The sequence below is a fragment of the Nerophis ophidion genome, linkage group LG17 (genome assembly GCF_033978795.1).
Source record: "Nerophis ophidion isolate RoL-2023_Sa linkage group LG17, RoL_Noph_v1.0, whole genome shotgun sequence".
Lineage (NCBI taxonomy): Eukaryota > Metazoa > Chordata > Actinopteri > Syngnathiformes > Syngnathidae > Nerophis > Nerophis ophidion.
The window spans coordinates 45,344,726-45,357,430 of record NC_084627.1 but is presented as its reverse complement, the minus strand read 5'-3'; the positions used below and the strand labels follow the sequence as shown (position 1 = coordinate 45,357,430).

The 12,705-nt window shown below is 42.8% G+C and overlaps 1 long non-coding RNA gene and 1 other non-coding gene across 4 annotated transcripts in view; both read right to left on the bottom strand.

The window, feature by feature from the left end:
* Positions 1-12,705, bottom strand: part of LOC133536486 (uncharacterized) — a 64,717-nt gene that overhangs the window by 35,639 nt on the left and 16,373 nt on the right. The gene's annotated exons all lie outside the window — the stretch shown is intronic.
* trnal-aag (transfer RNA leucine (anticodon AAG)) lies at positions 3,899-3,980 on the bottom strand. Its single transcript has one exon. It is a non-coding gene; the product is annotated as a tRNA-Leu (tRNA).

The following is a 12,705-nucleotide window of genomic DNA, read 5'->3' as shown; positions in this document are numbered from 1 at the left end:
TAATTTGTTGAAGTATTATTCAATAAATATATTTATTAAGGATTTTTGAATTTTTGCAATTTTTAGAATATTAAAAAAAAATCTCAAGTACCCCTTGGCATACCTTCAAGTACCCCCAGTTGCTTCAGGATGCGGTCTGTGGGCGGTCTTATATACGTGGCTCACCTTCGACGGCGTCTTCTCCCCGTCATCTTTACTGTAGCGGTGTAGCGTGCAAGGACGGGGGTGGAAGAAGTGTCAAAAGATGGCGCTAACTGTTTTAATGACATTCAGACTTTACTTCAATCAATAACAGAGCAGCATCTCCTCATCCGTGGCTCACTAGTGCAACAAAATGTGTCCATAACTAAAGTTCCTTGGGTGAATAATATAAACTCACTACTACGGTATGTTCTAGCGCTTCCATGGCAAGTTTACTGACAGATATACGTATAAAACTTTACACTATTTTATATTAAAATGGCAACAGCGGAGGGTGAATGTCCCATAACAAGAAGATTGAGAAAAATTAGAAGCTTATCGACTACTACAAAGGCGGCCGCCTGCAATTTTTTTTTAGGACTTATGCAGATCCCAAATACAGATCAGCAGGTACCAGAAGGTAAGAAAAGTTGCTTTTGCATAATATTGTGAAACAAAGCGCCAGATAATGTCTTACGTTATACACACACCATAATAATACGGTATAGCTCGGTTGGTAGAGCGGCCGTGCCAGCTACTTCAATCAATCAATCAATCAATGTTTATTTATATAGCCCCAAATCACAAATGTCTCAAAGGACTGCACAAATCATTACGACTACAACATCCTCGGAAGAACCCACAAAAGGGCAAGGAAAACTCACACCCAGTGGGCAGGGAGAATTCACATCCAGTGGGACGCCAGTGACAATGCTGACTATGAGAAACCTTGGAGAGGACCTCAGATGTGGGCAACCCCCCCTCTCTAGGGGACCGAAAGCAATGGATGTCGAGCGGGTCTAACATGATACTGTGAAAGTTCAATCCATAGTGGCTCCAACACAGCCGCGAGAGTTCAGTTCAAGCGGATCCAAGACAGCAACGAAAGTCCCGTCCACAGGAAACCATCTCAAGCGCAGGCGGATCAGCAGCGTAGAGATGTCCCCAACCGATACAGGCGAGTGGTCCATCCTGGGTCCCGACGAGCGGTCCATCCTGGGTCTCGACTCTGGACAGCCAGTACTTCATCCATGGTCATCAGACCGGACCCCCTACACAAGGGAGGGGGGGACATAGGAGAAAAAAGAAAAGAAGCGGCAGATCAACTGGTCTAAAAAGGAGATCTATTTAAAGGCTAGAGTATACAGATGAGATTTAAGGTGAGACTTAAATGCTTCTACTGAGGTAGCATCTCAAACTGTTACCGGGAGGGCATTCCAGAGTACTGGAGCCCGAACGGAAAACGCTCTATAGCCCGCAGACTTTTTTTGGGCTCTAGGAATCACTAATAAGCCGGAGTCTTTTGAACGCAGATTTCTTGCCGGGACATATGGTACAATACAATCGGCAAGATAGGATGGAGCTAGACCGTGTAGTATTTTATACGTAAGTAGTAAAACCTTAAAGTCACTTCTTAAGTGCACAGGAAGCACTTGAGGGTTGCAGGTTCGATTCCCGCTTCCGCCATCCTAGTCACTGCCGTTGTGTCCTTGGGCAAGACACTTTACCCTCCTGCTCCCAGTGCCTCCCACACTGGTTTAAATGTAACATAGATATTGGGTTTCACTATGTAAAGCGCTCTGAGTCACTAGAAAAAAGCGCTATATAAATATAATTCATTTCATTTGTTGAAGCACAGTACAATGGAAGTGGGAGGGGCCTATCCCCAAATGTATGTCTTTGGAGGCGGGAGGGGCCTATCCCCAGGTGCATGTCTTTGGAGGTGGGAGGAAGCCGGAGTACCCGGGGTGAACCCACGCAGTCACGGGGAGGACATGCAAACTCCACACAGAAAGATCCCGACTTTGGGATTGAACCCCAGATTACTCAGGACCTTTGTATTGTGAGGCAGACGCACTAACCCCTCTTCCACCGTGAAGCCCTACAACAACTATTGTATTGCTTTTAAAAAAGAAAAATATCAAAATGGCCCCGGATGCTTAGGTTTTTCAGTCTGCGGCCCTCAGTGGAAAAAGTTTGGACACCCTTGTTCTCATTTGGAAACAGCTTGATAAACAAATTTGTAAATTGTATTCCCTGCAAATGGCACCGATTTGGAAAAATGGCTCATGAATAAAGTTCCAAAGTTGGCATAACGGATCCTTTTTATCCTGATGACGGGAATAAACACTTTTGATACTCGGTAGTTTCAGCAGATTCTAAATCAAGCTGTTTTGCAGCCTCTCCCCGCCAATGTTAACTGTCGTTTAGCTACCTTTTTGTGTGATGTGCCTTTGAGAGAAGGATTGACGGACAGTTACGTCTTCATTGCCAGCTCCTTTTTTTTTTTTTTTTAAATATATTTTTTCCGCCTTAAGATGAGAGAGAGACGGGAACAAAAAGCTCTTTTGCAAGACTAGCCGAGCACATCTTAAGGCAGAGCACACTCCTCCGCCGGGCCGCCAGACGTCACATGGCGGCGAGGCGGCGGATGATGGATGTCTGTCTCCATCGGCGTTGGCACCGCCAAGTGACAGCTCTCGGCGGCGCTGACAAGCGAGGTTCCAGCGGAGACAGATTGCCTTCAGGTGGCTCGCTTTTCAAAATCTCACCGCCAACGTGCGGCACTTAACTTTCCCTTTGAAGGGCTCTCAGTGTTTTTTGGGTAAAAAAAAAAAAAAAAGGTATATGCCACATTTCAGCGGGAAAAAAAAAAAAGCGGATAGCGGGGGTGGGGAAATGGCTCATTTGAGAGTTTGCTTTAATATCTGTCTTTGGGAGATCAGAGTCATGTTTCAAAACGCCGTGTTACATTCCCTTAAAAGTGCATTATGCAATATAATAGCAGGTTTGACTGACATTTACCTGCCAAACTCGGGGCCTTTTTTTTTTTTTTTTTTTTTTTGCTAAAAGGATTTCATCACGCAGCTGTTGACTGAAATTAAAAACGAGCGCGCCTCTCTTGTGGGTAAATGCTTTTTTAACGGCTGACAGAAAAAGCAACTGTTTTACTTCTCGGTTTAGTTCCAGGCAGTCTTCATGCTTGCCTCTTCTCGGGGAGGAGAACTTACATCCATCCATCCATTTTTCTACCGCTTATTCCCTATTGGGATCGCGGGGGGCGCTGGCGCCTATCTCAGCTACAATCGGGCGGAAGGCGGAGTACACCCTGGACAAGTCTCCACCTCATCGCATCAAAAGTTTACATACACAGCTCAATGTTGTTTCATCTGCCATCACATGGACAAAGATAAAGGTGTGAAAAGGTCAGGTCTTTAATCCCAGGAACACCAGACCTATTGTCAAGCATGGTGGTGGTAGTATTATACTCTGGGCCTGTTTTGCATGAAGTGGTGCTTTACAGAGTAAATGAGACAATGAAAAAGGAGGATTAACTCCAAACTATTCAAGACAAGCTAAAATCATCAGCCCAGGACAATGACAGGACAAACAGGACAATGACCCTAAACACACGTCAAAAGTGGTAAAGGAATGGCTAAATCAGGCTAAAATAAAGGCCTTCCCAAAGTCCTGACTGAAACGTGTGGACAATGCTGAAGAAACAAGTCCGAGAACTAACACATTTAGCTGAACTGCACCAATTTTGTAAAGAGGAGTGATCAAAAATTTAAGCATTGATTGATTGAAACTTTTATTAGTAGATTGTAGAGTAGATTACATATTCTGCACAATTGACCACTAAATGATAACACCGGAATACATTTTTTAATTTGTTTAGGTCGGGGTCCAAGTTTATCAATTCATGATAAAAGAATTCTGGCAGCGGTGGGATTTGAACCCACGCCTCCGGAGAGACTGGAGCCTTAATCCAGCGCCTAAGACCGCTCGGCCACGCTACCTTCTGCAAGCAGAAACTTGTGGATGGCTACCAAATGGGCCTTATAAGCAGTGAAACTTTCCAAGGGACATGTAAGCAAATATTAACATTGCTGTATGTATACTTTTGACCTTGTCACATTTTCAGTAGAGCCATAATAAATCCATAAAAGAAGAAAACTTCATTAATGTTTTTTGTGACCAACAAGCAGAAGTGGGTAGAGTAGCCAGAAATTGTACTCGAGTAAGAGTACAGTTACTTTAGAGATGTATTACTCAAGTAAAAGTAAGGAGTAGTCACCCAAATATTTACTTGAGTAAAAGTAAAAAGTATGTTGTGAAAAAACTACTCAAGTACTGAGTAACTGATGAGTAACCTGTTTGTTTAATGATGACGGCAACAAGTAATGCACAAAAACATAAAAATAGCAATGAACAAATTCACAGCCAGGAATATCTATTAAGCAACTAAAACAATAATATATATTAAATGATATATATTTGGTTTTACACTGTATTGGAAAAAAAATTGAAAATGAATTTTACCTTTGCAACCTCATTATACTATTGGCTAAGTTTTATATTCATAAATGTAAGTTTCTCAATACCCGACCTGTTTTTTGTGCCTTTAAAAAAGATTTAGAACTCTACATTAAAACACTCTACCTCTAACAACCAAAAAGCTGTGAAAACGATAATGCTGTGTTCCAAATTTAACTTATTTACTGAGATTGCGTGAGCCTATGGCTTTGCACTTTGTTTATTTTATATATATAATTTTTATGCATTCTATTTCAGTTACTTTGAATTTACAACCCCCTGGCGCTGTTTTGTACGGTTTTTATACTGTTTTGTACTTACTTTGATTATTATTTTCAGCATCTTTTTTCAACTTTCCATGAATTGATTAACGTGGACCCCGACTTAAACAAGTTGAAAAACATATTGGGGTGTTACCATTTAGTGGTCAATTGTACAGAATATGTACTGAAGTGTGCAATCTACTAATAAAAGTTTCAATCAATCAATCAATCAATGTTTGTAAATGTTGAAATTTATGAATGAAGGTTTATAACAAAGAGAAGAAAAAAAGTGTGCAGTTAATCATGTGACCGCCTGGCTCTGTTTGATTGGTGAAACGGAGTCAAACGTCACCAGTGACTGCATTTGATTGGTGAAACGGAGTCGAACCTCACCAGTGACTGCATTTGATTGGTGAAACGTAGTCGAACGTCACCAGTGACTGCATTTGATTGGTGAAACGGAGTCAAACGTCACCAGTGACTGCATTTGATTGGTGAAACGGAGTCGAACCTCACCAGTGACTGCATTTGATTGGTGAAACGGAGTCGAACGTCACCAGTGACTGCATTTGATTGGTGAAACGGAGTCAAACGTCACCAGTGACTGCATTTGATTAGTGAAACGGAGTCAAACATCTCCAGTGACTGCATTTGATTGGTGAAAAGGAGTGAAACGTCACCAGTGACTGCATTTGAGTGGTGAAACGGAGTCAAACGTCACCAGTGACTGTATTTGATTGGTGAAACGGAGTAAAACGTCACCAGTGACTGCATTTGATTGGTGAAACGAAGTCGAACGTCACCAGTGACTGCATGTGATCAGTGAAACGGAGTCAAACGTCACCAGTGACTGCATTTGATTGGTGGAACAGAGTCGAACGTCACCGGTGACTGCATTTGATCGGTGAAGCAGAGTTAAATGTCACCAGTGACCGTATTTATTGGTGAAACGAAGTCAAACGTCACCAGTGACTGCATTTGATCGGTGAAACGGAGTCGAGCGTCACTAGTGACTGCATTTGATTGATGAAACGGAGTCAAACGTCACCAGTGACTGCATTTTATTGGTGAAACGGAGTCAAACATCACCAGTGACTGCATTTGATCGGTGAAACGGAGTCAAACGTCACCAGTGACTGCATTTGATTGGTAAAACGGAGTCAAACGTCACCAGTGACTGCATTCGATTGGTGAAACGGAGTCAAATGTCACCAGTGACTGCATTTGATTGGTGAAATGGAGTCAAACGTCACCAGTGACTGCATTCGATCGGTGAAACGGAGCCAAACGTCACCAGTGACTGCATTTGATTGTTGAAACGGAGTCAAACATCTCCAGTGACTGCATTGGATTGGTGAAACGGAGTGAAACGTCACCAGTGACTGCATTTGAGTGGTGAAACGGAGTCGAACGTCACCAGTGACTGCATTTGATTGGTAAAACGGAGTCAAACGTCACCAGTGACTGTATTTGATTGGTGAAACGGAGTGAAACGTCACCAGTGACTGCATTTGATTGGTGAAACGGAGTCAAATGTCACCAGTGACTGCATTTGATCGGTAAAACGGAGTGAAACGTAACCAGTGACTGCATTTAATTGATGAAACGGAGTCAAACGTCACCAGTGACTGCATTTGATTGGTGAAACGGAGTCAAACGTCACCAGTGACCGCATTTGATTGGTGAAACGGAGTCAAACGTCACCAGTGACTGCATTTGATTGGTGAAACGGAGTGAAACGTCACCAGTGAATGCATTTGATTGGTGAAACGGAGTCAAACATCACTAGTGACTGCATTTGATCGGTGAAACGGAGTCGAAACGTAACCAGTGACTGCATTTGATCGGTGAAATGGAGTCAAACGTCACCAGTGATTGCATTCGATCGGTGAAACGGAGTCGAGCGTCACCAGTGACTGCATTTGATTGGTGAAACGGAGTCAAACGTCACCAGTGACTGCATTTGATTGGTGAAACGCAGGCATGTGATGGATCATACTTTGAAGGTCTGTCTGACAAACCAAACAATCAAAGCGTGCATTAACAGATCGATAAAAATCAGTAGCGAGTAGCGAGCTGAATGTAGATAAATGGAACGGAGTAAAAGTAGCGTTTCTTCTCTATAAACATACTTAAGTAAAAGTAAAAGTATGTTGCATTAAAACTACTCTTAGAAGTACAATTTATCCCAAAAGTTACTCAAGTAGATGTAAGGGAGTAAATGTAACGCGTTACTACCCACCTCTGCCAACAAGTATGAGCTCCAATCACTCCATCACAAAGTAAATAATAGTTATAGAAATGATTGGAAACTGAAGACAGCCATGACATGATGTTCTTTACAAGTGTATGTAAACTTTTGATCGCGACTGTATTTCCCAGCCTGGTTATGTGGAATTTTTAATGAGTATTTTTGTCGGGGGGAGAAGAAGGAAATACTGCTAATAACTATGTGCAAAAACCATTAGAATGCATATTTATGTTGCTTTGTATTAAATATTCATGGGGTTGGTGTAAAAAAAGAACAGGCAATTGGGGCCGGGGAAGGGAAAAAGTGTGTTTATTTGTGTGTTTGCGTAAAACCAGGACGGCGGCGCACTCATCGCCTATTGCACAGAGCTCCCGACAACGTTGAATACCTGACATCTTGCCTTCTTCACGTTTTGTTCCCGGGTTTGTTTGTTTTTTTTTCATCCTCTCACTTCCCAAATTAAGAAATTAATGAGGGATAGGTTCTTCACCAACTGCCCCCCTGCAATGTTTACCACTGATGAAATTATAATGCGGGCCCTGCTGTATTATTTATAAGCCAATTAGGCGAAGTGTTACTGGATTTGATAGGGAGACGACACGCGGTGTACATTTAACTAATAGAGAGCAAGAGAGTAAAGGGATGGAGGGCCGGGGAGGACAGCTGAGGCGGCCTTTTCCCGCGCCGTGCTCTAGGATTACGTGGCTAATTGCCCTGCTTTATCCGTCTGTCATGGATAGCCATGCATATTTTAGCGTTGCCAAACACTTTGATTGTTTGCACTCGTGTTGGGGCTGTAGCGAGTGGAGCAGAGGCCAGAGTGGAGTGTAGTTAAAAACTGGCAACGGAGGGTGGGGAGGGGGGGGGGGGGGACTGAAACGGGGAAGCAGTGACAGGTGGTGCTGAAGTTTTGACAAGAAGCAAGAGGTGTGTCGAGGTGGGGGGGGGGCGATGGGACTACGGTTTTTATTTACAAGCTGCAATTATGACAGCCGATGCAATAATTAAAGGCCTACTGAAACTCACTACTACCCACCACACCAGTCTGATGGTTTATAGCATGGGTGTCAAACTCTGGCCCGCGGGCCAAATTTGGCCCTTGAGGCAATATCAATTTAACATAAGAGCTGGCCCGCCGATATCATACTTGCCAACCCTCCCAATTTTCCCGGGAGACTCCCAAAGTTCAGTGCCCCTCCCGAAAATCAACCATTCTCCCGAATTTCTACCAAATTCCACCCGGACAACAATATTGGGGGCGTGCCTTTAAGGCACTCCCTTTAGCGTTCCCTACAACCTGTCATCACGTCTGCTTTTCCTCCGTACAAACAGTGTGCCGAACCCAGTCACATTAATATTTGCAGCTTTTACACACACAAGTGAATGCACAGCATACTTGGTCAACAGCCATACAGGTCACACTGAGGGTGGCCATATAAAAACAACTTTAACACTGTTACAAATATGCGCCACACTGTGCACCCACACCAAACAAGAATGACAAACACATTTCGGGAGAACAAATTGTATTTAATATACCATTGATGATTTTTTTGTTTGTTATCTGAAAATTGATTTTGCACTATTAAGTTAGTGTAGCAAACTGAGCAGTAATTCACTTTTTATCCATGCACACTCTTACTACTTCAAAGCGTCAGTGTTTGATTCCATCCATCCATTTTCTACCGCTTATTCCCTTTCGGCGTCGCGGGGGGCGCTGGCGCCTATCTCAGCTACAATCGGGCGGAAGGCAGGGTACACCCTGGACAAGTCGCCACCTTTCATTTATTATTATTATTTTATTTTCGAATGTATTATTAGCCTGTGGAAAAAAAAATATTTTGATGTTTACCTCGGAATGCTGCAAACAGAAAAGAGGCATTCCATTTTTATTAAAATTGTATTTGATATGCCATTGATATTTTTGTATTAATATTATTTGAAACCCGATTTTGCATGTCACTATAAAGTTATATAAGCCTTGCTTGCTCAATATTCAATGCAAAACTCATTTGCGTCCCTATTAAAGGTAAAAGGTTAATTTGTTCAATTTTGGCCCATGGCTTTGTTCAGTTTTAAATTTTGGCCCACTCTGTATTTGGGTTTGACACCCCTGGTTTATAGTATTTAGTCAGCCACCGATTGTGCAAGTTCTCCCACTTAAAATGATGACAGAGGTCTGTAATTTTCATCATAGGTACACTTCAACTGTGAGAGACAGAATGTGAAAAAAAAATCCAGGATTTCACATTGTAGGAATTTTAAAGAATTTATTTGTAAGTTATGGTGGAAAATAAGTATTTGGTCAACCATTCAAAGCTCTCACTGATGGAAGGAGGTTTTGGCTCAAAATCTCACGATACATGGCCCCATTCATTCTTCCCTTAACACGGATCAATCGTCCTGTCCCCTTAGCAGAAAAACAGCCCCAAAGCATGATGTTTCCACCCCCATGCTTCACAGTAGGTATGGTGTTCTTGGGATGCGGCTCATTATTCTTCTTCCTCCAAACAGGACGAGTTGAGTTTATACCAAAAAGTTATATTTTGGTTTCATCTGACCACATGACATTCTCCCAATCCTCTACTGTATCATCCATGTGTATATATATATATATATATATATATATACATAAAATACATACTTGAATTTCAGCCCGCGACCCCCAAAGGGAATAAGCGGTAGAAATGGAATTTCAGTGTTCATTTATTTACACATATACACACACATAACACTCATCTATCTACTCACTGTTGGGTTAAGGGTTGAATTGTCCATCCTTGTTCTATTCTCTGTCACTATTTTTCCAACTACCACTACTTCTTCCCGGAGGCTATTGTGATAGCAAAATTACTTGTACTCGTTTTAATAGATGATGTTCTTTGAACTGGGTACCAAAAGTTGTTTATTGGGCTCAGGAATGTGACACTTAGCAAGAGATCTATTACCTGATCAAGCTCTGTCTCCTGTGTCTTTGATGTAACATGTGGACTTTAGTTGACCTGGGCATATGTGTCATTTATTCTTGACCCCCAACAGAGCTAAATTGTTCCCCTTTCCTGAGTGACCCCCCCTCCTCTGGGCAAACGACACCCTCTTCTCTTCACAGGAATTTGAGTATTCATTGCACTTGTGTACTGTATGTAAATGAGCATGGAGGGTGGGACTTCTGAGAATGTATAATTGTCATGTCAAATTCTAAAGGAGTTAGAACAAGCTGGAACGAACGGATGTGTCGTTCTGGTTTGGTCTCGCTTTGCAAAGCTTGTTATTATTTGTTTGTTACTTTAATAAATCATTTTAAAGGATCGTCTTTAAGAAAATTTCCACGACACTATCCAGGTCCAATCGCAGCTGCGGCTTGGAACTTACAAGCGTATTTCTTCATCTTACTCGTCGTCGGCGTCGCCACGGCTGTATCTTCCTCGTTCTTCTGCTTCGTATCCTTGTCTAAAAGCCGTAGATGTAATTGTCACATATACATGCACAGTAGATGGCAGTATTGTCCTGTTTAAGAGTGTCACAACATTGCTGTTTACGGCAGATGAACTGCTTTACGGTAGACAAAAACGCGACTGCTGTTGTTGTGTGTTGTTACCGCGCTGGGAGGACGTTAATGAAACTTTCTAACAATAAACCTACATAAGAAACCATAGGGCAGGGGTAGACACGCTGTTTATATAGTGGGAAAGCAGATGCGAAAACAGGCTGTCTTCACTCAGGTCCGCATGGAGCTGAAGGGGGCGTGGCCTCCAGCGCTGAATTTCGGGAGTCTCCCGGAAAATCCGGGAGGGTCGGCGAGTATGGCCCTATGGTCAGGAAAATACGGTAATTTGCTGGTAGAGCGACCACTACAATATATTTAGGACGTAAAGGACGAAGCAGGAGGAGGCTCTCGAGGAGCAACTCTGACTGATGAGCTTCTTGAAAGATGATCAGACACTCCCGTTACGAGGGGGGAAACTGGAGCGAAGGCATCTTTAATTATCTGATGAAGGCAAGCTTATCTGAACGGCTTCTTTTTCCCTCCCCTTTTTATCCTGATGGATCGTGTGGCGCATCTTTACATAACAAAAGACTGACCCGGCTGACCCGCTTCATCTAAGACTCCGGTGCGATGGACAGATACCACGTTCAAGGCCGCCGCGGACCGTGACCGGTCGGTCGGTCCTGACATCAGCCGTCCTCCTTCGATGATTGCATAATTAACTCCCAATTAAAAGTATTAGTAAGGGGCTTTGTGCGGTGATTTACTTCAAAGCTGGTACAAGGAAACACTGGCTCAGTTTCCTCCTTTAGGAAATGAGTAATAAGATCCACATCCCGTACTAGTGTGGATCCTCCATTAGAACACACTATGTCGCAGACCACGTCACCTTGTTCACTTATTCATCCCCGTTAAAGCCCGTGTAACGGGATAGCTGTTAATTAATATAGCTGTCGGGTAAATGCTTGCTGCCGGACCGTTGCCACCATCCATCAGTAACGCGATCTCAGCCTTGTTTTCTTGCCAGGCCTCGGGCTCAATTAGGTAATGCCATGCAAACGAGGTCTCTCGCCATTAGCCTCGTCAACAGGGGCCGTTAATGGAATAACGGGGCCACGCTCGAGAACAATTACCGCGGCATCTCCGCGAGCAATCACTGCGAGTACGACTGAGGCGTCACGAGGTGGGACGGGAGAGGTGGGTTCCAAGTCTAGATGGTAATCAACATTGTTTATTTGTCGTGACCTGTAATCAAAAGTTGACATACACTTGTAAAGAACATTAAGTCTTGAGTTTCCGATCATTTCTACAACTCTTAATTTTTGTGATAGAGTGATTGGGGCACATACTTGTTTGTCACAAATAACATTCATGAAGTTTGGTTCTTTTATGAATTTTTTCATGGGTTTTGCTGTGTTTGGAACAGATGTTCCTCAGAGGGAATTTAAGTTGTTGGTCAATCCCAAGTTTTTTGATGACACATAAGCTGATTTTAAATGATAACCCAGAACAGAATAGGTATTTTGCAATATATTCCAAAGCTTTGGAGAGACCAACCTAAAAAACAACACATTCCATTCGCGTCGCCTAGTTGATCTGAAAACCTCCCCCTCCTACACCTACCGGAACGAATCCACATATCTGTTCTGCTAAGCCTGGGACCAGAAGAGATAAGAAGGGAGTTACGGCTACTCCTTACATTCCTAACGCTTCAAGGTTAACACACTAGCTGTTTTCAGCTGAATATAAAGAAATAACTCGTAAATATGGATATATGTAGATCTATCTCCGTCAGTCTACTGAAAATGTGAGCAAAAGTGCTGGGTCAAAAGTATACATACAGCAATGTTAGTACTTGCTTACATGTCCCATGGCAAGTTTCACTGCAATACGGCGCTTTTGGTAGCCATCCACAAGCTTCTGCTTCAATTTTTGACCATTCCTCTTGACAAAATTGGTGCAGTTCAGCTAAGTTGGTTGGTTTTCTGACATGAACTTGTTTCTTCAGCATTGTCCACACGTTTATGTCAGGGCATTGGGAAGGCCTTTCTAAAACTTTCATTCTAGCCTGATTTGGCCATTCCTTTACCACTTTTGACGTGTGTTTGGGGTAGGGTACACAAAAATTTTGGTTTGGTACGTACCTCGGTTTAGAGGTCACGGTTCGGTTCATTTTCGGTACAGTGAGAAAACAACAAAATGACAGT